Below are 20,441 nucleotides of genomic sequence, written 5' to 3' on the forward strand. Positions count from 1 at the left end.
GTTGCTCTCTGCAATCAACAAGGGTCGGGTCTCTCTTTTACTTTTTCTCCTTCATATCTTTCCTTTAGCATTAGAAAGCAGGGCTTAGCCTTCAGAGGCAGAAGAGTGGCCCTGGATCTGCATCTTTCAGGCTTAGTTCTTGATCTGCGAGATCAATCTGGGAATTTCTCTCCTGTCGACATCCATTTCCAAAACCCCTTGGTTGTGCTACAGAGACAGAAGTCTATAGGGGCATTTTTGTTTAAAAGAAATATTTAAATGCTTCCAGTTATTATTTGCAAAATATTATCCCTGTTGCACATTTTTCCTTTACTTTTGTGATCAATATTTTGAATATTTACATAGTATTAACTGGGTTTCCAGGAAGAGTTCTAATTTATAACATTGCTTTTAGAGGAAATAAGGATTTAATGCAACCGTCATACAAGAAGAAATTAACTAGCAAGTTTGAGACATAAAACCCCGTTTCCTTCTTCCATTTCTATCTCTTCTTATTTTTTATTTTAACCTTTCTTAAAGCAATGACCTGCCATAATTACTTGGCCAGCCTCTGCTATCCTCTCTGACAAAATAAACAGGGAGCAGTGCAGTTCTGGTTTTCTATAAGGAAGAAAATGAAAAGGCTAATGCAGAGATAAAAGACAACTGACAGTGTGCCTGCATTCTGGGGAAGAGATACCATTAACACAATCATGCCCACTCAGGCCTCTCCTTCTTATATTGATAAGAAATTAGATGCTCTAAAATTGAACTCCAGAGCAGTGGTGATCTGATCACGTATAAGGCCAATCATATAAGAATTGTGACAATACAGGTCTGAGATCTGAATATCGTCTCGCATCTCTAAAACTGCTACTCCCTTTCTCTGTTTGATGCCAAGTAGAATAATTCTGCCTCCCCCAGCAATTTGCTCAGACTGTGAAGAGCTTATAGAATCTGGTGCCAAGCTAGCATCCCTAATAACTCTTATGTCAATTTCATTTCTTAGGTCCCTAAAAAGTCAGCCACTCACCCTCCCAGGCCACTGCTCTAAACCTCAGGCTTTCACAGCACACAGCACTTCGGTGCATACATAGACAGGACTGCAGTTATTTCTAACTCACTTCTCTGCAGTTCAAGCTCTCCGTCTCAGCAGGGCTTCATAACGTAAGAGTAGAGCACTAATAATCTTTACTTAATCTCTACTCTTAAGAGCAGTGAAGTAACTGGGCCTGGCTACTGACCTCTCTGGGTCTCACCTTCCCTCCCACCTCCCTGGCCTAACGCAAACCCCTCTTTGTGAGTAGTATTGGTCCCATTGACCTTCCTCCATTCAGCTCCATTCAACTCTCCCTGGTGCTTGGAAACATGGCATTACTGCATTTTGTAAGAAAGAGGTTTTTCTATGGGTGGTGTGTTTGGCTCCTGCAATTCCTGCCATTACTTTTCTTTGAAAAGATGACTTTTGTGATCTTTCATATTAGAGTATTGATAAAATCAGAGGGAGACAAAAATGCAGGCTAAGAGATATCACTAGGGTCCTTTACTGGGTTGGTGTGAGAGAAGTTAGTAAGTATTTGTGAAAAGAGGAAAACAAGAACACAGCTCTAAGGATCACTAAAGAATGTAAGTATATATTTAATGCAGAGTAAGATGCTAAGAAATATTTAAAGGTTAAAGAAAACAAGAAAATGGGGTGCCTGGGTGGCTCAGTCAGCTAAGCATCTGCCCTCGGCTCAGGTCATGATCCCAGTGTCCTGGGATCGAGTCCCGCATCAGGCTCCCTGCCCAGCGGAGAGCATGTTTCTCCCTATCCCTCCGCTTCTCCCCCTGCTTGTGCTCTCTGTCTCTCTCTGTCAAAAAAAGAAAACAAGGAAATGTTTTATATAATTAAGATAGTAAATGCCCCTCACATGTACCCAAGATTCATAGCCAGCAATGCCCACAATAGCCAAAATAAGGAAAGAGCACAGATGTCCGTTGACAGGTGAATGGATAAAGAAGATGAGATATACACTGGAATATTACTCAGCCATCAAAAAGATGAAATCTTGCTATTTGCAACTACATGGATGGAACTAGAGAGTATTATTCTAAGTGAAATAAGTCAATCAGAGAAAGACAAATACCATACAATTTCACTGATATGTGGAATTTAAGAAACAAAACAATGAACATAGGGGAAGGGAAGGAAAAATCAAATAAGGTGAAAATAGAGAGGGAGGCAAACCATAAGAGACTCTTAACTATAGGGAACAAACTGAGGGTTCCTAGAGGGGTGGTGGATGGGGGGAAGGGGTAATTGGGTGATGGGCATTAAGGAGGGCAGTTGAAGTAATGAGCACTGGGTGTTATATGCAAATGATGAATCACTAAATTCTACCCCTGAAACTAATAATATAGTATATGTTAACCAACTTGAGTTTAAATGAAAAATCTTTTAAAAAGAAATAGCAAATAACCTTTACAGATATTGGGCACTTCATTTTGCAAGGTACCGAGGGAAGACATAGTTCAATCAGTTAAGATATGCTGAACTACAAGTAGCAGAAACCCTGATTCTACTGCTTAAATAAGAAAGTTTATTAGATAACATAAGAGAAAGTCAGTAGATAGTCAATAGGGCTGCAGGCACAGAATGATTAGAGTTCTGGTTCTGGGTGCCTATTAACCATTCATTCATTTGACTCTAATGTCTTCTATGTCCCCAGGTTAGCTTTCCTCATAGTTACAAGATGGCTGCCTGCAGCAGTGGTAACCATAGGCTGCCTTGTTTATTTCCTGCTGGAGAGAGAGAGAAAGAGACCATCTCTGCTCCAGTCTTGGAGTACAAGGCCATGTCTGGGCCCACTTACATCTCATGTCCCCACCCAGATCCATTATAGTGACAGAGAAACCACTACATGCTTCTTGGCTTGGACTAAGTAGAACCCACCCAGAGCTGGGGATGGAGTTGATTCCCCTAAACTCACAGGACTAAATGGAAAAAGGCTGGTACCTAAACTGAAACCGGTCCTGCCCCCATTAGGAAAGGAGGAAGGAGAGAGTAGATAGAAAACCCATAGCCTCCACTGCAATTGCATATGATTACAAGCGTAGGCTTTGGTGTCCAACACACTAGCTAGCATTCCAATTCTACCATTCCATTCAGAGTTCGACCTTAATGACTTCTTTATGCCTCAGTTTTTACATCTCTAAAATACTTCGCATGGTTTTGTGAAGATTCAGTGAGCTTACGTATAAAGTAGTAGGTACAGTATCGGGGAAGTAGTAAGTACTCAGTGGATGACAGTAGCGATGAATGTTCTTACAACTACTATTATTAATATCATTTGTGATATTGTTATTATTATCATCACCATCATTATTCATGATTATAGTCCTCCTTTAGCAGCTGGGGTTCTGGGCAACTGAGAGACCAAGGCTGATAAGCTAAACAAGTTCTTCCCACTCCCAGCATGAGAAGTTTTCTCTAAGTAAGTAAAAGCTGATGTCCCCACCTCCCAGGGAAGCCATAGCACAGATCTTTCACCTTTTAAGGCTGAGACAGAACACCTAAGGAAGAGGTCTTCTGCCCCAGGGCTGAGATCCAGACCTCCTGGAGAGGTCTCACTAGATAATGGAGAAGTTGTTCAGGTGCTACGGCAGAACTTGCTCGAAGTATGCCCCCTGGGGGTACCAGAGAAATCCGTTCACAAAGAGGTGCTTCACTTTGGACCCCAAAGCCATACGAGGGGTGTGGGAAAGCCATTCCCTGAAAGGTGTCTTGATGGCAGCACTCGGCTATGAAATTCTGGAGAAGGGGCTGAGGAAGTTGGTGCCTGCCATGCTGTAAGAGCTGGGTGCTGGGAAGGTCAACCACTGCAGGGTGCTGGAGAAGCTGAGAGAAGACCAGAACTAGAAAGTATAGGAAACCCCTCGAGATGGAACTCAGAGTTGGCAAAAAATAGTGTAACATCCTTAGATGGTAGAGGGAGCCAGAGGGCATCAGTGTGGGGATACCTCTCATGTGTATCCTGGAGAGGCGGCATGCCTCTGGGATTGCACTGTCCAATGAGGTAGCCACTAGCCACATGTGTGCATTTTGATTCAAATTTTAAATAATTAAAATTAAATTAAATTCTAAAAATCAGGTCCTCGGTTGTACCAGCCACATTTCAAATGCTCGCTTGTCGTATGAGACTCTTAGCTACACCCCAGGGACAGCCCAGCTCCACAGCTGCCCTACCTGAGGCCCCACCCATCTGGTCTGGGAGCAACAGGGCCATGTTGGCCATGCTTGACCCTCAGGCAATGTTTCTGGCTTCTCACAATCTTTGTCACACATGCAGGAGACCCAGAACATCCTAAGTGAACTGGTGAGAGGACCCAGGGGTTCCAGAAGAGCCAGTTTTATTTCCTTTAGGCTTCTTGTATCCTTTACATTTGTGACCCTATTACCCCTACATTTCCCAAAATGGAGTCCCCACAGCACATGCCTAAGTGTGCCAACGAGCAAGTGTTCTATGCCCAATTAGGACTCCGAAAATACTAGGTTAAACTAAATTAAACAGGGTCTTTTCTGCGTAGCAGGCCATGTCCATGCTCTATATTCCTCCTATATTCCTCCAGCAGACTACCAACGGCCATTGCATCTCTTTGCCTGAGGGATTTCTCCAAAACCTGAGAGGCTGCTTTGCCAGTGACAGACTGGACATGCAAGAAATTGGGATGACTGACAGAAGACGATGTATTAATGCCTCAGATCCCTCATCCCTCAGATGGGACAATGCTGAGGCTTGCGCTTTATGCTGTCTCCCAGAGTTTCCCCTCAGGTGTAAGCTCTGGTCACACACAGCAATGGCTGGCCTATTTATATACACTTTTCTGGCTTCCTTATCATTCTTCTAGTGCCTTTTCGCTTCTTCCCTGCTGTTCCCCAGATCTCCCAAATCAATGACTTGTCTTTGAATCCTTACTGTAGCCTTTGCTTCTAGGAAAACCCAAACTGTGCCATTCTATGTGGCTTCTTAGTTATTAACACACATTATCAATCCTCAGGGAGGAGGACCTACACAGCAGCTCTCAGACACGTTGACATTGAGTCCATCTTCACACGGCATTCTGTCACACCTTCCCCGAACAGTGTTCTGTAAAACCAGCGGGGGAAACGCTGGGATGAATCATAAAGAATGGGCTCCAAGCTCATAACCCTCAAAAGGAATCTGCAAGTCGCTATAGACTGGAGTTTAAAGACATCAGTCCAATGGGCTGCTGAGGCCTTTGGCCTTGTCTTCGTAGTAGTAGTTCTCTGAAATCAGAATGGAAACTAAAGAGAAATTTCTGCCTGCCTTATCCCAAGCCAAAATGCATTCACGATAGGAACTCTGTGTGAAGTCCTGCTGAAGAATGATGGCATCGTGGTGTTAAGGGAGCCCGGAGACGGTCAGACAAGAGGACAGAGGGAGCAGGAGGCTTGCCACCTGAGGGTAGATGGAAAGTCAGGATTTTTCAGGGAGGAAGGGGAAAAGATAAAAGTGATAAGCTAGGAATATACCACGAATAAATAACGTACATGGGATAAATGTCTTTCCCCTTCTCATTTCAGAATATCAGGTGTAAAGGGGAGTTCTTAATGTCTGAGAGAAATAAGTTGAAGATAAAATGAGCCATTAGTACTATATTCAATTTATACAGTTTATACAATTATGGAATCTTCCTCCGCTTCCTACCTCAAGAGTTAAAAGCTGGATATAAAAATAGAGTCTAAGAAAGGTTAAGTAAATTCCTGGTCACCAGAATCAATAGAGAAGCAGCATTGCATAGTGTAAACCTTGGAGTCAAACAGGCTGGGTTTGAACAGCAGCCCTGCTGAGCGACCAGGGACATCACTACCGTCTGCACGTCAGGTTTCTCATCTATAAAACAAAAAGTGCCTGCCTTAGTTGTGGTAAGGACAACTAATGTATATTAAAAACCCAGGATACTGCCTCAGTAGGCACTAGTTCGTTGGGAACTATTATTACAGTCCCTAGTAATTTACTGAAGCATCTAGTATGTCTTGTTACCTTCTTTCCATAATCTGCTATGCCCAGCTCCAGGGAAAACAATTAAACCCCCTACCCATGCGTCCTTGGCATCATTGTTAAAGTTGAGCCCCAGGGCTTGAAAGGCCAAGGTGGAGCTGGGGCCGCCAGGACACAGAGTCCATTCTGCTCTCTACACATAGCACTCGCAGGGGCCTGCCTCACCCCTACCTGGGGAAGACCAGATTCACCATTACTTTTCCTCAACTGTAGCCATTAAACTACATTAAATCTCCCATCAACGCACAGAAATGTCTCCAGGCTTAGGGATGTTTCTACCAATGTTCCTATTTCCCAATCCTTCTTCCCCTCCCCGCAAAGACAATTCTCTTGACTCCACTTCTCCTTCCAGCTACCTCCCAACTTCCCTACTCTGCTAAGCAGAACTCCTCGCAAGAGTCATTAAGATCCCTCTCTAATCCCCTTCTCCCATCCTTTGTTTACCCCACCGCCTCAGGCCTGCCTCTCGAAGCTCTGGCCAGACTGCCCTCCGCATCGCCAAATCCAATGTTCATTTGTCAGTTCTAGTTTTTCCTAAGCCTTCTGCTGTGCTTGACTGTGACCGTCCTTCTCCTCCTTGCAATTCTGTGTTCTCTTCACGTCAGGACTCTCACCCTCTGGTCCTCCTCCACTGGCCCTGCTTCTCAGTCCCTGGGGCTCCCAGCCTCATTGAGAGCTCAGGCTCAGTCACGGCCCTCCATTCTCCCACACCTGTCTCATCCTCAGTGAACTCACCCATGGCTTTAAACACCACCTGTAAGCTACTGGCTCTCACATTTACCTCTGCAGTGGGGGCTTCCTCCCTGAAAATCATCAAAATGCCCTCTCTTGTCCCACCAAAGCACTGCTTCCTTCTGTTAAAGACAATACATTTCTAATAGGTCAGTGCCTCCTTCGGGTCAAGTATGGACATTGACCACGGTGCCAGACAGATGCATCTGTAACTAATTTATTACTTTCAGAATGTCTTTTTTCCTCCTTGATGTGCCAGTCATATCCCCATGTTACATTCCATTTTCATGTGTTCCACGACCCCTGGACCTTTCTCAGGCTGTCCCAGCTCAGGACCCTCATCAATATCTTGATTTGTCAACACTTCACCTACATCCCAGTACATAGTTATATTAAGAACATTTTAATCACTTCAGATAATAGGAGATATAATACAAGAACACAATAACTTTTTTTAAAATGGTAAGGCATAGTTCAGAAAGTACGCATTTTTAAGACCATCTTATTGTGTCATATAATCCAAGATTTGGTACAGAAATACTGTTCTGGCACCAGTGGGGATGGACAGGAAGCTGGCTGGAGACCTAGAGGGGACTCTCATCAAGAAATAATGAGAACTAAAGTAGGACAGCAACTACAGAGAGAGAGTAGGTACCAGAACTTTTAAAGTCTGAGCTTACAAAGTCAAAAGGATAAGGGTGAAATCAAAAATGAACTTGGGTAAATGAAATCATGGAATAAAATTGGGAGTAAAGAATGAGAAGTAGCAGATAGGGCTGTAATTAATAGATCCTTGCGATCCTACATTCTTTTTGCTTGAGAAGACAGTAGTAACCTTCTTTCTAGCTCAGAGGGAAAAAGAGTAATAATAATAATAAACCAGGACCATCCAGAATTAATCGCCTCGATTCCTCCCCCCCCCCCCCAGCTGGATGGGGATTTTCCTGACTATACAGGAAAATGTTCAGAACTCAATCAGGGCAATGCTGTGATACAAGGACAAGGCCCACATGAGCCCAGCCCACACCTGTGCAGGTTTGGGCCAAGCCAACAGGCATGACACTTTTAAAGGAATAAATGAAGCAGCCAGAGCTGACAAGCTGACCTGGCAGCACTACTGAATAGACATGGAAAAGCCCCACTTGGTAAAGGGGAAATGGCAAAGGGAAGTGGTTAGCTTGACCCTTCAGCCCGAGGTCCCACCTGGGACGGCCTGCCAAGACTGTGACTGAGTCCTGACGGTTAGTTTGGCTCACACGTGGTGAATATGACTCTTATCTCATCTATCTCTTCATGCTCCTGTTTACTCAGAACCGTTCCTGCCCTTCTGTTTTCAGACTCAGGGCACATACGTACAATTGAAATAACACTAAACTCAGGGACAGAAGGGTGTTCAAGCCATTCATTTATTCCACTAACATTTTCAGCTTCTACTATTGTGGGCCCAAACCAAATGCAATGGTGTCATTGCCCACCAAGGACTTCCAGATTAGTAATCATAACTGCAAACAACTCAGCACGCACCCCTTGCCAGGAACCATGCCAGGTGCTTTACTTATTTAATCCTTTAATCCGTTTAATCATTCCCACAATTCTATGAGGTAAATGTGCTATTATTAACATCCCCATTTTAAAGATGGGGAAACTGAGGCACAGGGGTTGTTAAAGACCTTGTCCAACACTACAGAGAGGTAAGTGGCAGATTTGGGATCTCAAACCAGGCAGTCTGACTGGGCTGTGTTCTTCACCAATGCACTATTCTGCGGTATATGGAAATGAACTATAAACCACTGAGATGGAGCATTTCTGGTATTAGGTATTAGTAGTCCGTACATGCTACCGCACAAGGCCAACTTGTAAGGGGAAATGTCAGGAAAGACCTTTAAGCCCTTGAGCAAGGTCTTGCCAGATGACCAGGGATTCCCCAGCCACATTGGGGGGTGTGAGTTCCACATAGAGGGAACCTTGTGAGCAGAGACAGAAGACAGGAAGCTGGAAGGAGTTAGATCAGAGTAGCTGGAATAGTCTTGGGGGGAGGTGAGGAAATCGCAAGGCAAGGGAAAAAACTAGAAAGTTGGTCATGTGCCTGAGGCGTTCTAAGTTATGCAAAAAATAAACAAACAAGCAAAGATATCTTGCTTCTGGGCCATACTCTCTCACTCAATTCCACTTAGATCAGCATTGGAAGTCACTGGAAAATGAGAGCGCCACAGCCCCCGTGTGACCAAGTGCAACGATACTGCCTCCTACTAGCTCAGAACTTGCTGTTGTTCGAGGCGTTTTAAGTGTCTCCTGTACTACAATGAGAACACATGGTTAAACACAGCAGTTCAACTCCCACCAAACTGCTGAATGGGTGACACGAAGTGGCTTCTACAGTTGTGCCCAGTGGGGGACTCTATTTTCAGCTCCAATGCCAATCAGAAGGGACTCTTCCTGGCCAAAAGAAGTCTACAACCTCATTGCCTTTGCAACCTGTCGGACGATGGAGTTACAGAGCAGAGGAAATTTAGGTTTGGAAAGTAAAGCTGCAATATCAAACAAGAAACTGTTCCAGGGAATAGGAAAAGAGTAAAGCCCGGAGCCAGCATTCTTTGTAATGTGTTTCGGAGAGAAAAAACAAACAAACAAGTAAACAAAATGCATCTGCAGCAATGTCTGTGATATACCAGATCCTTAAGGAAAACCCACAGCGAGGGCCACTACAGAGGCAGAGTTGTGTGTCCCGACTCTGAAAGACCACACCCCATGTAGACGGACTCGAGAAAAGAAGTGTGTGGCTTGTGGAAGAGAACCTAGGGACCTCAGACATCTCAGGTAAAGTCCAGCCCAAATCAGATACAATTCTCTGACCATACATACCAGAGAGGACTTTCATTAGTCTCTAGAAGGAAAAAAACAGGACATTTACATCAGTCTGCACTCTCTCACAGCCACTCTTACCTTTTGCTCCCCTCAGCCCACCCCAACTCAGGTCCATTCCCAGAGTAGGAAACTCAAGCCCCACTACCCCCGTCCCCCAAACCCTGCACATGGGAATGGCCTCTCGCAAGGGGCATGTACCTGGTGGAGTAATCACAAGCCCCAGTCCCGGGCATGTGCCCCCCAGATCTGAGCTGCAGGACTGGGTCCTTGGTTCCAACCACTGCTGGATCCAGAAGGGAAGGTGCAGAGACTCGGGCATGGGGCACCTTGGGACCCCATGACACCTTGCCTTGCCTATTCTTCCTCCACACAGTGTCTTGAAGACCTTCAAAATGAAAGGGCTGAGCACAAGCTCCAGCTTGTTCACCTCTTTTGGGGAGGTAGACGCATCCTGTCTTCTAGAATCTCAGCGATGACTCAGCCTCCAAGGTGCTGACGTGCTCCCTGACGCTTCCCTCTGGGGAAGAACCAACGCGCTTGCTTCGATCTCTGATTGAATACTATATTGCATGTAGTCTGCTGTACGGTCGGCTATAGACATATGTAGGCACATGTTAGCTGTGAACTAAAATGTGTATTATTCTTTTTCCATGGGGTGAGCCCAAAAACTTGGTTTTGGAAGTGCCAAGTTACGGAACTACTTCAGGAAGAGAGCGACGTCGATTTTCTGGATTGGATGGTCTCTCATGACAAATTCCATCACAATTCTGGTGTCCAGAGCAGATACCAGACCAGCAGCCGCTTTACTGAATGTTGCCTGACCTAAACTCCTTTCTGCTGGTTGCATCATAGCATTCACATTTATCCAAGCACAGAAAGACAAAGATGGGCCTGTAAGTGAAATGAAATATGGATGAGCTATATGGTTCACCTAAGAAGCAGGGCTGATACCTAGATATCTAGACTGATTCTAGATATCACCATGGCCTCTGTGTGTGTGTGTGTGCGCGCGTCCGCACACACGTGCATTTGCATGCTCATGAGAGAGAGAGAGAGAGACAGAGATTTGCCTGAAAGGGTTGGGCTGGCCCCATAGCAAGAATCACCCAACCCCTCACCCTGTGCCCTCCCAGGACTTGCTTCCTGAAATCTTACAAAGTACAGTGCTGATTGGAGTCTGTGGTACGACTGGCGCCCTGATACCCAAGGCATCAGTTTTGAGATTTAGACTCCAGGGTTGAACTGTCACCTTCCAGAGGTCACAGGTTAGAATTTGCTTTTATTTTGCCTGGGATGCAACACCCCCCCCCCACAGAAATATTTACCCAAGCACTGATGAAGGGGAAGACTCATTAGGAAACAGTAATCAGTTCTGTCGCACATTTCCAGATTTGGTTTCACACAAGCTGAGCAGCCTCCCAGGACCGTCATGTCACTTTTTTTTTTTTCCAAGTGGCAGCCATAGCAATGAATATGCCACCCCAAAATTTAACTGTCACGCTACCAATTTTAAAAACCCATGTAACTCAAAAATTTTTAGATTATACACTGTTTTATTCAGATCTCAGAACTGTATATTCTTCTTAAAGTTATATCTAGTTGTATTAAAATTTTTGCAAAGAAGACAGTATATTCCCTAGAAAATAATAAACTGAAATTTGAGGCAAAGCAGGTCTCATTGGAAATACAACTGAGAAAGCATATTACAGACTCTGTTACGTATTTATCTTCTGTAAACAGATTCCTCTAAAAGGACCAAGAGCACACACTGGGATTAGGGTGTATTTCCTTTCTTCGGGGAGTGAATATAGTAATGCCAGAAAATGAGAACCATTCCCACACTAGAAGACTCTGCTTCAAAACCAAAAATAAAGTCAAAGGATTGCTAATGACATACAGAAGCAAAAGTAAGACACCTTGTCTTATAATGTTTCCCGCGTTCTCCATGAGCCCTCTTACTCTGAATACTTTTGAAGGATGCTTCTATACCCGCCTATCAAAACACCGTCAAGGGAAGCACTCCTGCTCTTTACCACTCACTTTTAATCAAGACCCCTCTCTACCCAGCTGGCCGCCATGGCAGCAGGGAGACAGACCGAGCAGTTACTCAGCTCATTTTACCTTCCACAGGATCCATCAAGACGCCGCAGAGACTCGCAGAGAACAGAGTGAATAGAGCATTTCTGAAGCGCACCCTCGTCCAGCCTCAGCTAAAGCCATCGCTCAACTGCAGGAAGTGAGTAGTACAGGGAGACTCTGATCTACACGCAAGTCATCAGAGACCCAAACCCCAAAATGGCCAGAGCTGGGCCTTCTCTCCACCCCCGCCTTAGGGAACCCCCTGCACACTCCACCCTCCTTCTGTTGTTACTGGAGCTTTGTATTAAACATCGGGGTTTGTAAGACTCACAGATGGGAGCCGTAAAGTGAAGCAAGGACAACGTTGAGTGTCCCAAAGAGTCACTGCAGTACCCTGACCTCCAGGATGTGTCCAAATTTCAACAGCCTAAAAATGAAGGAAATCCTGCTCACCATTCTTGGAGAGTCAAACACAAAACACATTAAAGTTTCTAAGAGAAACTGAAGCCAAGACGTGGCATCCACTTTCTTTAACCAGGGGCAGAGCTGACGTCACTGACTTGTGACCTGTGCGGTCACAAAGACTCCATGCTTAGAAGAGCCCATATGTGGCTTGATGCTCTGTGGTTACCATCTTGAAATTCTTAAAATTGTTTAACAAGGGGCCCCGCATTTTCACTTTGCACTGGCCCCCTGCAAGTTCCCTAATCAACCCTAACCGGGGTTACTCTTGTATTGGCAACACCTCTTAACAACCAGGGGACATAGTTTGTGTGCGATGCCAAGCCAAAAACAACTGAGATCAGGGAAATTCTAAGGGATATACTACCTCTCTTGTGGCTACTGGCCATAACATTTTCCCTCCAAATTGTCTGAATTTTTTCACTTCACTTTGTCAAATGGCTTATATGTGTTTTTCCATTGGGAAAAAGAAGAATGAAGGAGGAAGAAGAGGGAGAGAAGACTCTCTCTAAAAAAAAAAAAAATAGCTTCATAAACATGCCAGGATATCAGTCATTCACATGAGAGTACGAATTAATTGAATCTTCCTGCTTCTTTCAGCTACCATGGAGCCACTGAGTAGCCAGCAAGAAGGGGGTGAGGGGAGTGGTCTGTAGCAGGAGTCCTGGTGAGAGAGATGCCATGGTGGTAGCCTCTAGACAGCACTGAGGACATTGCGGCCCGGGAGTGAAAGGACAGGTACTCCAGAGGGTAGCTGAGGGGTGCAGAAAAGGAGCAACAGCATGGTAATAGAAAACTTCTCTGCCTCTTCTAGAAGTTTGCCTGGCACAGGTCAGTGCCAAAGAAAAGTCAAGTCCTTTTCTCCCTTCTGGACACCATGAATCCTATTCCACAATGAATTTTGGAATTAATTAACATCATTAATTTAGCCCCATCATCTTCCAAAGACATCTGCAAGTTGGCTTACCACTACACACACAAAACAGGTTTTCTGAGGGAAAATATCCTTAAAATTCCAAATCTCTGATTTACGAGTTGTCAGGATACCTATCTGTTGAAAGGTTAAATACAGCCTGAATCCTATTTCACTGACACGCAGACCCAACACAAATTTCAGGAACTACATTCCTACAAATGAGATTTTTTTTTTAATGTGCATTGGTCCTTTCCCCAGTACATTCAATTAGTGAAATAAACAAAATAATTACTTTCTCCATTATTTGCCAGGAATATTGGCAATTGAAATTGAATGATCTGGTATTTTAACTTAAACGTAATGGATAATTTTCTTCCAGAGACTCTAAGTTCCTAATTCATCTTTATGTGAAATGAAATATAGATGAATTTCCATATATCCATGGAAACCAGCAGAAATCACTTGCCCATTTGACAGAGAGATGTACAGGTCAATCGTGGGACCCAGTTTCCAGCTTAGCTCCCAGCTAACACTTTCCTTCCTTGGCTGGCACAGATTTCGACAATCACCAGCACAGACCTGCGTGGCCCACAAAGCCCTTCTCCCTGAACGCCAGTCTGGGGCAGGTAAAACTTACACAGCACCTGCTATGGGCCACTTTAAATGCCTCTCATCGAATCTTAATGACAGTCTTTGAAATAGGGTCTATTGGTCCCATTTTACAGATGGGGAAACCGAGATGCAAAGTCTCACAGCAAGCAAGGTCATATTGGGCTTAGGACCACCTGCCCTCCAGTGACACTGTGCCACCTCCCAGGGCACAGGACTGGGACGGCAGGATATTCTGGGCAGGTGAAGGGAGTAGGGAGAATGTGGGAAGGAGAATGAATAATGAATGCTCATGGCCCACTTTATAACTTACCTGACCCTGAGGCTCGTTACCACCCATGGGAGGACAGAGAGAGGCTCACACTTCCCCAGTGAAGGTGATCTCAGCCCCAGACCCCCACCTGCTTCTCACCTGACAGTGTGGGCTCTGTTCTACCCTCACTACCAGGCCTAGAACCTGTCATTGCCTCTCCAACCCCAAGGTCACCACAGAGACTTTTCAGCAGACTTAAAGAGGCGAGATGAGGATGTGACAGGGACGGCAGCTGTGTCATGAAAGTTATGTGGCGCGCGATCGAGGGCAGGGAACAAGAGAGAGGTCTTGTTTCCTCAGTGCTTTCTTGTTTCTTTACCATTTTGCACAAGCCCCAGTAACCCTCACACTATCCCCCCCAAATTCCCCTTAGATCATGTCTTAGGGAAACGTCAATATTATTTACTTTATGACATTTTCATCCTAATACATCTCCATGTGTTGGAGTCTTCACTGACTGAGCTTTACCGCAGAATGACATAGAATGTGAGGTCAAGATAAAAATTTCAAATATATAGGGGCGCCTGGGTGGCACAGCGGTTAAGCGTCTGCCTTCGGCTCAGGGCGTGATCCCGGCGTTATGGGATCGAGCCCCACATCAGGCTCCTCCACTATGAGCCTGCTTCTTCCTCTCCCACTCCCCCTGCTTGTGTTCCCTCTCTCGCTGGCTGTCTCTATCTCTGTCAAATAAATAAAATCTTTAAAAAAATTTTCAAATATATAAATCACTGATATATATGTAAGTCCTCAATTTTACCTTTCTCACTCTTTCCCCCCCCCCTAAAAATGACATGTATTTGCTCCTGGGTTGCTACCCAAAGTGTCATGTGAGACAGTGGTTCTTCTCTCGGGGTGCGTACGTAGTCACATCACCTGGGGTTATTTTATAGGACATGGTGCCTGAGCCCCAACCCAAAAACAAGGGACTCACGCTCAGGGAGGGAAGGGCCTCGGCATTGCTTTAAAATTCCCAAGATAGTTCAAAGGGGTTTCTAAGATTTGGTGCATGGTCCCACCCCCATGATTTCCTCGTAATTGGTCTAGAGCGAGCCTGGGAATCGCGATTGGGAAGGTTCCCCACGTGACCTAAGGTGCAGCCCCATCTGCGAATCAGTGCAGAGCACCAAAGGGAAACTACCATTCAACAGAAAATGATGGCAAGGGGCGCCTGGGTGGCACAGCGGTTAAGCGTCTGCCTTCGGCTCAGGGCATGATCCCGGCGTTATGGGATCGAGCCCCACATCAGGCTCCTCTGCTATGAGCCTGCTTCTTCCTCTCCCACTCCCCCTGCTTGTGTTCCCTCTCTTGCTGGCTGTCTCTATCTCTGTCAAATAAATAAATAAAATCTTAAAAGAAAAAGAGAAAATGATGGCAAATGAAGAGATGGAAAGTAAGGAACAGAACTGTTTGTGTTCCTTGGAATAGTTGGAACCGAGTCCTTGTGTGTCTGCCTGGTCCCCTTCCAAATGTACCATTAACGGAGATAAAGATGGCTGTTCACACATTCCCAGGCTGCCTTCTTTACATTCCCTCCAAGGCCAACTGCTTAGCTCTTACGAGCATGGACCTGGCTCTGCCCCTTGCACACTGTGTGGCCTCAGGCAATGACCTTAACTCCTGAAGTCTCAGTTTCCCCTTCTGTCATATGGGTATGCTCCCCCCCCCCCATGCTGAGGGGTAGTGAGCATATTAAAGTGACAATGCAGGTAAAGTGATTAGCAACGTACTCAACACGGGGTAAGTGCTCAGTAAATGTTAGCTATTTTAATTACCGGTAGCCTTTTTTGTCTCTTTTTGGTAATAATTACTAATAATAATTAACACTTACACAGGCTTATTACACTCCAGGCCCTATTCAAGTGTTTAACATATAGTAACGCATTTCAATTCTCACAATGACATTATAAAGGAATCCAATCATAAGCCCCATTTCATAGATCAGCAAACTGAATCACAGAGGGGCTGGAGGACTTGCCTGAGGTCCCATATTGAGTGAGTGGTGGAGCCTGTCGGGCTCCATGCTGTTGCCGTATTGATTCTCACTTGTCGCTCTGACGCTCAGACCACCCTACCTGATGGCCAGCTTACCTCTTCAGTTACCCGCACCTGCTTTCATTTCTAGCCTCGATCCTACAAGCCTGAAGTCTAAGCAACATCTGGGATTTGACAGAGCCTAGAGAGACCATGGATCATCCCAGAGTCCACCGAGCAGCGCCCATCCCCACCGTCAGGGAGAGCTCGGCACTTCCTTCTCTTTGTCCATCTGACTACTTTTTGCAGCTTTCACACCTGCTCAGATTAGTTTCCCTCCATCTGCTGTTTGTTGAGAGTACCTTGTATGAAGGTCCAGGCACAGCATCTAGGACCTAGTACTTTCAGCTGATATTATTTCCCTGTTCCCTTAATCAGTTCGACTTTTCATATCTCTTGGGAATTATTTCCTCCAGCACATGCCTGCAAGGCCATCAGCCCAGTGAACAGCTGTGCCTTTCATGCTGGCCCCACACATCTGCCTCTGGGGTTGCGCACAGATCCAGGGCTGGGCAGTGGCAGCAAGCGTCAGAGGGGGAGGTCTGCCCCGGCGAAGGGAACAAGGCCTCATGGGGACAGCCACTCCCCCAGCAGGCTGCCATCTGAGCATCATTTCTCACCACCCTATCAGTCCACTGGCCCCACATACAAGCTACATTACTTCCTCCCCCATTTATCCACAGTCTGTAGAGAGCTCTGCTCCCCTCGCTTTGCACCCAACCAAGATTCACATTCCAAACCCTTCCTCCCAGCCTCCCTGGGCCTGCCATTTAGATTTGTTGGTTCAATTTAAGCATTTTTCTCAAGCTGGCCCTGCTGTAATGTTCATCAATGCCAAGAATTACCAATACTGTTTATATTCTATTACTTCTGATTGCCAAAACCTTTTATTTAGCTTCCTAGATGCCAACTTTTAAGGCCCCAGTCAGTGACATTGCCACTTCTGAATCATCCATGAACTTCCCTCTTTAATGGCTCTGCTTTCTGTCTGGTGGTTCTTTCTCCCGGGGCATTATTTTGGAAATTTTCCTGGCCCGTTATTTTTCAGCCACAGAGTCTACAGAGTCCATCAGTCTAAGATGGATAAGAACTATTCCCATCATCTAGAAATCACTTATAGGAAGGAAAGTCCATGTAGGAAACCTCCCTGATTGAGGCTAGGTGGAATGCTGTTTACCGCTGGTTTCCAGGAGAGCGTTAGGAAATCCTTTTCTGCAGAATAATCAAAGATAGCCCAACTCTGTCTGCAGGACTATTACACGGCTGGTGGGATGTATGCTCTGGAGTCCAACTGTGGGGAAGAGAAGTCTAAACTCCGTTGGTTTGCTGTGTAACATTGGGCAGTGCTTTATTTCCTAACCTCAGTTTCTCCATCTGCAAAATGTGGATACCAATGGGATTTGTGTGGGAATTAAAGGAGAAAACGCATTTTTAATAGTTGGTATGGAACAGATGCTCAAGAAATTACTGCTGTAATTACTACTGTCATTTTCATTATCTTTACTGATAAAGTGACAGCATTCTCTTCTCCAGGAAGCATCAAGAGCCAAGGGCTGGAAAGCACAACTGTAAACAGGGAGGCAGGACCAAATGAACATAATGTTCTGGAACTCTGGTCAGTCACCACTGAGGAGGAAGAAGAATGGCGTCTGGCTCCCAGGTGTTTCTGACCTCTCCTATGAGCCACATTTGTCCTTCTGCTGCCTCTCGGTCCTCTCTTCCTTTCTCCTTCCCTCCTCCTCTCCTTTATCTCTTGAAGGTGCTAGAACATTAGATGAGCTACTGGTTGCTCAGTCAGCAAACACAGAGCCTATATTTCTCTCTCTTTAATATGAAGTATTTTAACGATTCAAAACTCCAAGAAGTACCTAAAACTATTAGCAGTTGGAGTGGAAGGGAGGGAGAAAAAGGTGGTCAGAGTGGGCTTCACTTTTAATTGTATATAATGTATAAATGGAGGGATTATGGCTAATATTCTCTTTTTTGTATTTTTTCAGTATTCAGATATTTTAACTTTATGCCTTTTGGAGACTAAATAAGTGAGCAACAAAGATTTATCATTCCAATTAAATGAATTTTTCCCTGATTCAGAAATTTCACAGCAGTAAAGCCTGCTTAAATATATAATGAATATCCCAAGCTCTGTCGTTAAGCCGGCAAAATGGCAGAGGAAATTCACTGGCATCGTGAAAAAAGCACACAAGTCTGAAGAGAGAAGTAGATATGATCCTCAGAGAAAAGATAAGCACCCAGGCAGGGCCAGACGTCAGAGGCCAGTGAGCTCTTCACCCTGCAGGCTTCCTGCCTTCCTTCTCCAACATCCGTATTCTAGAAGGCCCTGCCCCCATTTGCTTTTAGCATATTTTACAATCTCCTTTTGCAGTGAGGTCAGCGTTATAAAGATATTTACTTTCTCCGTACTCGATACACAGGCTTGTCTATTAATGGTGGTTGCTAGAACCAAGGCAGCGCTCTATGTGTCCATTGCCGTCAGCACACTGATGAATCTGGAGTTGTTCTGAGCTAAGGGATCAGTCCCGTCGGTGCTAGGAGTGTCTGTCTATTCTTAAATCTGGGTTCAGACCTAAGGTAAACTCGTATTTAAAAACCCAAGGCTTAAATTTATCTCAGTCCGTGTGTTGCCAAACATTCTGTCCAGTGGTGCCACAGACGCATTTCTCTGCATTCCCAATGTATTCCCAGCAACCAAGAATCCATGTTTAGTCATCAGATTTGAATCAAAAAGGGTCCAAACCAAGAATAAACTGGTAAAAATGTCGGGAGGGTGATTTGTCAATACCTCCAGTAAAATCTGTTTTGCTTCTATGAACTCACGTGCTTATGTGGCAGAAATAAAGGCACACGCCTATGTATCATAGCGCTGTTTGTGACAGAAACGTCAGGAACAGTGTAACTCCATACATCCATGCGATGGCACATGTGTACGCATTGAAAGGAGTGAGGTATCTCTCTGAATACGGACAACGAAGATCCAAGACACACTGTCAAGGGGGAAAGAAGCAGGTCCATTTCTGTATTATAAACTTACTATAAAGAAGCAGGTCCATTTCTGTATTATAAACTTACTATAAAAAAGCAGGTCCATTTCTGTATTATAAACTTACTATAAAAAAGCAGGTCCATTTCTGTATTATAAACTTACTATAAAAAAGAAGCAGGTCCATTTCTGTATTATAAACTTACTATAAAAAAGTAATTTGAGTGTATGCTCCTATAGACATGGAAAATGTAGAAAATATCTCATTTCATGTAGTAAATTTTTTATAGGGAGCTTATAATGTTCCAGGCACTGTTTTACGCTCTGTAAATACTAACTCATTGCATCCTCCCGACAGCTCCGAGGGAGGTTCTATTAACGGTCTCCCTTTCGGATGAGCAGCAGGAGCCTGAGAGCCCAAGGTCATGACCAGAGTCAGGCCCGGGCAGTCTGGCCCAACAGCTTCTCCACCGTTACAGAGTGCTCCTCCTGCCAGTACTGCTCTCATTTTGTTTTCATGGTAAAAATTTAAGAATGAAGAGGGGGAAAAAAAGAGGTTACACCCGTTTGGAGCATTATCAGTTGTTCTACGGCATAAACACATGTTCCTGCTTCAGGGTCCCCGGGTTTGGGATAGAGTTCAGAAATATGAGCAGGTTATTTGCCTTTTAAGTAAAAGAAACAGCAGAATTTGTTCCAACTCTTGGTGCTTAATGAAATCTAGCCCAAGAGAGCAAGTGGTTGTAGAGACATTGCTTTTGGAGACGCATCCTTGAGAGCCTGGGAGAGGGGCCAGGAGTTGAGCCCGCAGCCCACGAGCTCTCCACTAAGTCTCCGTTCAGCAAGGGGAGACCTGTGCCCGCGGAGAAGTGGGCCTGCCCTAGAGTGCTGCGATGGGGACAGCCATGCCTCAAGCAGGTCTTCAGAACCTCAGAGTTCTTGCCCTTCCCTCTCAGGGGGGCTCTTATTAGAAATGAATTCTTAGAAATGAATCACAGCTTAGTTCCTGGCGGTGGTTTTGGCATCTACGAGCTGGGAGATCATTACTGCTGGTCTATTTAACCGATGACATCACCCATGAAGGTCTGTTAGATGTACTGAGCACTGTGCAAGAGAATGTGGAGAACAAGCAAGAAAATGTAATCAGCTGGCAAACAAAAAGGAGAGGAAGCTTCCGTCAGTCAAGAGGGGCCCTCAGGCTCAGACTGAGGAAGGGAACGCCCCCAAAGCTACACATACGGGACCAAGTGAAAGTGCGTGAGTGGGATAGGGGACCCCCGGTATACTCAGGTCTGGTGGGGAGAGGCTCCGAAACGGCCAGGAAATTTGGTTGTAAGTAACAAGAACCAAGGCCGCTTACAGAAAAGAGGGTGGGTGCAGTACTGCAAGGAC

This window comes from Ursus arctos, unplaced genomic scaffold, assembly GCF_023065955.2.
Source record: "Ursus arctos isolate Adak ecotype North America unplaced genomic scaffold, UrsArc2.0 scaffold_10, whole genome shotgun sequence".
In the NCBI taxonomy this organism is placed as follows: Eukaryota; Metazoa; Chordata; class Mammalia; order Carnivora; family Ursidae; genus Ursus; species Ursus arctos.